Below are 7991 nucleotides of genomic sequence, written 5' to 3' on the forward strand. Positions count from 1 at the left end.
ATTTTAGGCTCTCTCTTCCATTCATTTCAGTCTCACAAATTTGGGTGTTATATTTAACAGTTCACTGTCGCTTGAGAATCCCTCCAAATAGCTGGTTCAGAACTGTTTTTATCATCTGAGAAAAATTTATAAACTCACACTACTGCTGTCAAAGGCAGAACTTGAGATGATTATTCATTCATGCTTTCATTTCTCCTGGTTTGGATCATTGTAATGTTCTTCTTTTTACTTGGTTAAACAAATCAGCTGTGGACCTTCAGACTGCACGCTGTGGCAAGACTTTTAACTGGCAACTGTACCAACTGGCAACAAAATGTGTAACAAGAGGTCACACATTACACCAGTTTTTGCTTCTCTTCATTGGTTGTCAGTAAATTTTAGGTTTCATTTTTAAAAAATTTGTTTTAACTTTTAGAGCTCTACATGGTGAAGCTCCCCAGTCTCTGACCTGTTGATACCTCATGCTTCTTCCCGAGCAGCTCTTCAGGTCAGAAGTTACTGTTGGTCCGACATACTAGGTTCAAAACATGTGGGGATCAGGCTTTTCAGGCACTGGCACCAAGGCTGTGGAACTTTCTTGAGTTTTCTTTACACCGTCTAGACTCCACTGACACTTTTAAAAAGCAGAATGAAGACATTTCTATACAAATGAGCTTTTAATTAATTTTCAGTGTTTTTTGATATTATTTTATTTATATTCTTGGTTTTATTTTGAAGCACTTTATGATTTTTATCTATAACAAGTGCTAAATACATTTTACTTAATTACAACTCTGTGCTTGACTCATGGTGGTTTGGTGAGCAGCTAGCTTGACTCAGTCGACAGTTAAAGATAAAGAGCAGCTGTATCTGTATCTGGGCTTCCTTGTTATCATGGTTGATTGTCCATAACTGACATCTTTAGTTCTCACTGCTGAGTCGACTGCAGCTAAATCTGTAATCTGTGTAATAAATAACAAAAAATACATTTGCATTTCTGTAGGTGCACAACTATAAAACTATATACTACACTACAGCAAAGTTTGCTGTAGTAGCTGTAATGTAGTAATTCTTATCCTGCATTGTGAAGACATTAAGTGACTGAATCTTTCTAATAAGCTCAGTGCCTTTGAACATTTTTGTTTTTATCTCCACCTTTGCTCTAGAAAACAAATTGACCACAAAAAAACGGTGGGTGTTTCTGGAAAATAAGCAGGTGGATGACCACAAGGCTGCCATCTTGTTTTAATGAAGACTGACACCACAGAGTACAAAGCAAACACTTCATATGAGTGTTATTTTTAAACAAACCAGGTACACTGTGATGACTACAGTTAAACAAGAATTATTACTTTACAAAAAATAAAATCTAGAATTTAAGTGTAAATACTGAGAAAGACTGAGTTTAAAATGTTGGAGTCACATAAATACATATAAAAAATACATTTAAATGAAAACTGAAATAATAATGGAAACAGTTCTTAATTTAATCAATACTGACTTTGAATGAATGGTGATCTGTGTGCTTTTCCAAATGATTTCTCCATCTTCCTTCCTACTTTAAATGAACAGCTCTGTGTTGAAACAGCTGCAGCTGAAGTGTTTCTTTCTATCAGAAACAGGATGCTGGACGACTGCAGAGCTGTTAGCTTCAGTTAACCACAGACCACAAACACACAGTCCAGCTCACAGTGAACAACACTCAGTAAGTACAGAGTGAGACTTTACAGACAGACAGTTGCATTTGACTAAGCATATCGAATTTTAAATAAAGTAAACAAATGTATCACAAAAGTATGAAGTTAAATATTGTGATTTTAGGGTTTTATCACATTAAATCAGGAAGGTGTTTGTTTTATTTTTACAGGAATTACATTTTTCCCTCAAATGTTCAAAGACAGAACTAGTCTTTTAAATCTAAATCCACATTCATATCAATTTGGTTTCCAATGTGCGCCTTTCTATTATATTTGTCATGATTGTCTATATTTCTCCTGTCTACTATTAATATTTTATTCCAGTACAGCTGGTGTGGAACAGCGATAATTTCATTGTACATGGAAATTATTAATGATAACAAAATGGTTATTCTATTCTATTCTATTTTAACACTCAAGTCAGATACTCAGCAGCCATCATGGTCATGCCTCTGGGTAGATGTTTATGTAGTTGGTTTAAAGCCTCTAAATGAAAGGGAGCTGCATAATATTCACTTGACAGTAGGAAAAAATGGCATGTTTAAAAATATCAGTCAAGTCTGAAAAGGTTTGCTTAAATAAATAGATGACATTGCCTTGAAACTAAACTTGCCCCCCCCCCCCAAGTTATCCTTTTGCTACAAATGCATGAAGTTATGTGTTATACGTCTTAATCTGAATCAAGTGGGAACTTCCAGAGAAGAAACATAAACTTACAAAACCTGCAGTTCTTCCAATATCCAATTGAGGCACCAAAACTTAGTCAGTTCCCGTAGTTACCCATGTTAACATGTCCAACACAGCAGTGGAAATGCATACATGTTTACTACAATAACAAGGAGGTGAAAACTCAACATGAATTCTCCTATGAAGACAGCATAACAGTACCTCTGCATCTTCTGATTGGCTGTTTTTGAAGATTTGATGTTTTGACATCAGAATACATGACATAAGTGATGATGTCATCTTCTCCAGTTTCGTTGTGATCTGTTAAAATTTTCCAAAATGAACAATAATATAATTTAAATATCTAAACAGAGATTACATTTAAGAAAGTTGTTACTGTGATCATAATGAATGTGAACTTTATTCTACTAAAAAAACTCAGACATGAAAGATCAGGAAGTCTGAGTTTTACCTTCAGGTTTCCTGTGAACACATTGTCTCAGCACCAGAACCAGTAACACCAGTAGAACCCCAACACAGACTGATCCAACACATGACAACACAGAGAGAACAGGAGGAGAGAGTGATGTAGATGGGAGTGTGGATGTAGGTGGAGGTGTGGTGGTGTGTTCCTCTAAAATAAAGCAAACACAGTCATTAAGTTGTCGTCACATTGTGAATGTTGAAAGCTGCAGAAACACAGACAGGTGAGTGTGTCACCTGTGACAGTGATCCAGCTGGATGGAGACTCTCCATGACCGCTGATGTCACACTTGTAGAGGCCTTCATCAGACCTGGAAACATGCTGGATGGTCATGTGACCTGTAGGCTGCTTCCTAATGAGGGAGCCATCTTTATAGAAAGCAGCTGGGAGGTTGGAGGGAGTGGTCTTTGTTTTACAGAGCAGAGTGACGTCATCTCCCTCCATCACAGGGAGGACAGGACTCTGCAGGATCACTGATCCACCTCAACACAGAGACAAACTACAGCATTTCATCCATTTACACACAGCTTCATCAACACTAACTCCACACACTCAGCTTACCAGTGACTGTCAGGTTAACCATGTTACTGATGGGACCCTCTCTGGACTCACACCAGTAAACTCCACTGTCTCGTTCAACGATGTAACTGATGTCACAGGAAGAGTTAAATGATGTTCCCCACCCATCTCCACACTGAGTGATGTTTCCTTTGCTTGTGTTTCTCCTCAGAGTCCATCCAGCAGAGCTGTCGTCCTCCTCACAGCTCAGAGACACAAAGTCTCCTTCAAAGAACTGAGAGCTGCTGGGACTCACAGTCAGACGAGCTGTGAGGGTTAAAATGAACAACTTTGAAAACTGCAAATGGTTACAATAGTGTAATTAAACCTCAATTTTCCTTACTTTTATATCTGAGCTCCATTGTGAAACATGAACCCAATCAGGTCATATCAGTGAGCATTTCTCAGGTTTAAACTGTGACAGAAGAAGGTTACTGACCTTGGTTTGTTGTGCAGCTCAGCAGTGAGATCAGAACTAAAGAGAAATGACACTCAGGTTGATTTGAGGTGAACATAAAGAACAACTCCACACAAACAGCTGACAAACGCACAAACTCATCTCTCTGATATATCTGCTGATTCTCACTGACAGCAACATGTTTCAATAACGTTTGGATAGCAAAAGATTGAAAATGTGTTTAAAGCTGTGTTTTCAAAAAAATTAGAGAACTTAATGGAAACATTTCTTAAATGGTCCGAGTTTGTATCACAGAATCACACACTTTGTCATGGTCCTGGGTCATTTTGACCCAGCGTTTTGTGTTTCCTTGAAGCTCATTTTTGTGCCTTGTGGTTATTCTGATTTTGTATTAGTTTAGGGCTGAACCTGAAGTTCGTCACCCTTGCCTGCAGCAGTCTCTTCATCAGCTTCATCAGCGTCGCCTGGTCCAGCTTCACCCACGCCGTTGCCTGGTCCAGCCTCCGAGTCAGCTTCACCCTCGCCTGGTCTAGCCTCTGCCTTGCCTGGTGCTGCGGGGGACACGCAGCCTTTGGGTCCCAAACCGCCGCCTCGACATCGACGGTCATCTGCCAGGCCGCTTGTTGGGCGTCATCGGCACTATGGACGACCTCCCGAACGCCGCCGCTACCGTCCGCACGGTCGGCCGCCTGAACTGTTTCCGCTTCGCCGCCGCAACACGACTGCTGCCCCAGCCGTGACACACTTGCTGCAGATTTGTCAGCTTTACATTTATGAGCAGTTGATGTAACGATTGGTGAGATCATTTTCTCACTAATTAAAATTTAACTGGATTAACCAATTTTTGATTATCAACACAAAAGTGCACAAAATTTGGACTCATCTACATAGTTCAAAATCTATTTAAAAAGCAGCAGTTGTGCGATTATTATGTGCAATGACTACAATGTGATTATACAGAAAACATCCATTTCATTTATATTACACAGTAAAGTCATGTGTCCACTGAGCAGCTGTGTTGATATAATGAGTGAATGATTTGATCTTTTCACTGCCTGCTGTGTTTCCTCGACTCCTGAGCAAAGATAAAGAGTCAGTTCAGACCTGCAGTTGGTCCTCATGGTGTTTGAACTTGAATTCAGCCTGATTTGTTTTTCATGTCTTCTCCTCCATCATCAGTTATCAGGAGAGCAGACAGTCAAAGTACAAGAATTCAAACAAACACAGAGATTCTACTTACAGAGCAGACACAGCACAGATGTTTCCTTCATCGTCCTTCTCACTCATTTGAGCTTCTTTTCATTTCTCTCACTGACACCAAGTAAAGCCCGCCCTCTTCCTCTGAGCACCAGCTTTCTATTGGTTCAAAGACAGAGGCGAGAACATGTGCAGTCCCTAATACAATGGCACTTTTATATTTATGGATAATGAATAACTTCACGTAAAGATGTGATCACCTTTTGATTGTCCCTAAAGTCAGGACACATACTCACGGAGAGGCAGCTTTTCAGTGGTATGGTCCTCGTCTGTGGAACAGCCTGCCGGAGGAGCTCAGGGCCGCAGAGAACGTACATGTTTTTAAGAACAGGCTCAAGACCCACCTTTTTAATTTAGCTTTTACTTAACGTTTATTTATTTTATGCTTATTTATTCTATCCGGTTATTCTATTATTGATTTAGGCTTTACCTAATATTTATTGATTTTATTCTTATTAATTTTTTAATCTTCTTACTCTATTTATATTTATATTGTATCCCGTTCTTATTTATTTCATCGTTTTACCCTGTACTTATCCTATTGTGTCATATCTCCAGTGTTTCCTCGGAGGGCGCTCTCTGCACCGGGGCTGTGATCGACCGTGGCTGCTGGGTCTCTGGGGGTCCTCTCAGCCTGGCTGGGGGGCTCCTTTGCCTCCCTCCTGCTGTGTGCCCAGCCTGGAGGTTGCAGTCTGTGACCGGCTCCCAGTGCAGACGGCTCCCTGTTATAGTGTTTCCTCACTTGGGTCATTCGTACCAAGCCCAATTTTTACTCTTTAAGTGTGCGTGTGTGTGTGTGTGTGTGGGGGGGGGGGGGGGGGGGGATATGTGTGTATTCACATTGTTTATGTTAATGAGAGTGTGGGGAGTGAGTTGGAGGGTGGGGTGGGGTGGGCTGCTTTTAACCATGTAAAGCACTTTGTGCTATTTTTTTTGTATGAAAAGTGCTTTATAAATAAAGATTGATTGATTGATTGATTGATTGATTGATTGATTGATTGATTGATTGATTGATTGATTGATTGATTGATCAGGATGGTGAAGAAAAAGAAAAACGTTTTAGCCACTTCCTGATTAGGCTGCAGTGCCTCTAATAGAAAGAGAGGTAATGATTTCTTTCAAAACACATTGATGATCATAAAGTAACACAAATGTTGATGTATTTTCAATGCACAGTGTTTTTTTGCCTTGTCACTTCATTTCATAAACTGCAACCTAAACCTGCAGCAAAGTGTTTTGATTGTCCACTGGTTGATGTTGTTATGATTCGCTGTGTGGCAGGCAGGAGGAATGACCCAAATACAGGACGCAAAACAGAAGGGGAAACTCAAAGCAGCAGCTTTATTTGCTGGAAAAGCACGGACACTAAATGCAGAAAACAAAACATAAAACTAGAAACCAAAGTTCAGTTTCTACTTTCCTTTAGTTTCTACTAAAGTAAGCACTGACGGGAAATACAATCAGAATCAGAAGCACGGAGACTACACACAGCATTTGAGGGTACGACGTGACAATAAGCAGGAGAAGACAGGACTAAAATACAGGATGGAGAAATGGAGGATGGGAGACTGGAGGGAAACACAGCTCGAGCTAATTAGGCAGACGAAACAGGGGACAGAAGCTGAACACAGAACAGGACTATCAAAATAAAAAAAGAAGCACATCACAGGGACAGAGACAGTGAACAGAGGGAACACAGAACTAGAACTAAGAAAATGCCAAAGAACTAAGGAGCTAGGAAAACTTGAGACAAAAACCAAAAACAAGAGACAAGCAAAGACACATCATGAAATCAAGGATTAATAATACAAAACAGAAAACACTGGATCGCTGAGCCAGGACTGTGACAGATGTCGAGATGTTTATTGTATATTTGTATGTATATTTATGCTGTTATAAAGCAACTGCTCTGATGTAAAGACCTGTTTCACCAAAAGGTGGCAGCAGACTTTAAAATGGGACTCATAATCCTTCTCTTGGCTCTTGATGGAGGTGGTCGCACTTTCTCCCTTATCTTTCCTGCTTGGCGTCTCATGTCTTTTGTATAGTCTCACTTATTCTCTAAGCCTAAGAGTGTCTCCCAGACTTGTTCTCTAAAAACCTAAAGAAGAATTATGGATTTGATCAACTGGTCCCTTAACAAAACTGACACCCTCCTGGGCTGGGATTGTCACATCGTGTGTCTGGCGACACTCTCGATGGAGGACATTGAACAACATCTACCAATTCGGAACAATGCTAACAGAGTTCTGGCTTGGATTCTCTGATTGGAGCTGGCTCAGACCTGGCTTATCGAAGAACAAGAAGCAGCTACACCTGTTTAAAATCCCACAAGGCTGGCTGACATGATAGATGATGGGCAGGGTTGTGAGTACTAAGACTGTGTTTAGTGAACGCAACGTGGATAAGATCTTGGAGAAGAACAATTGAGAGACCTGGTGACCAGTGACGGACATTAGACCTACTGTAAAATTGGAAGCAGTTTGTTTGCACTAACCAAAACCATACCATCTTCATCTCATATGGCCCCCCTGGTGCCAGCTGGATGCTCAAGACAAAAGCTGACGGGAATAACAAATTCTCTTTAGATAGATAACAAGACTGTGTTGTGACTTTCTCTCTCCTCATTCAAGGCCACTCGCGTCGACCGAAGATTGTTGACTTTTGCCTGTGTGCTGAGGTGTTTTTTTCCTGTTCTCAAACTGATCTCCCTGTTGGAGCTCAGTCTGGGGGGAGTCCTTTTTTCTCCTCGTCTTTCTTCATGTTGTGCATTTTCCATGGTTTCAGTTCGGGTCGCTGCTCATGCCATCGACCTGCCTGTGCTACCTTAGCATGACCTGTCTCCCCAATGCGATGTTTGTGTATTTATCTATGGTCAGCAAGGTATCATCTGTCTTAATTACCCCTTGGGAATAAATAAAGTCTCTCTGAC

The sequence above is a fragment of the Astatotilapia calliptera genome, chromosome 3 (genome assembly GCF_900246225.1).
Source record: "Astatotilapia calliptera chromosome 3, fAstCal1.2, whole genome shotgun sequence".
Classification (NCBI taxonomy): domain Eukaryota; kingdom Metazoa; phylum Chordata; class Actinopteri; order Cichliformes; family Cichlidae; genus Astatotilapia; species Astatotilapia calliptera.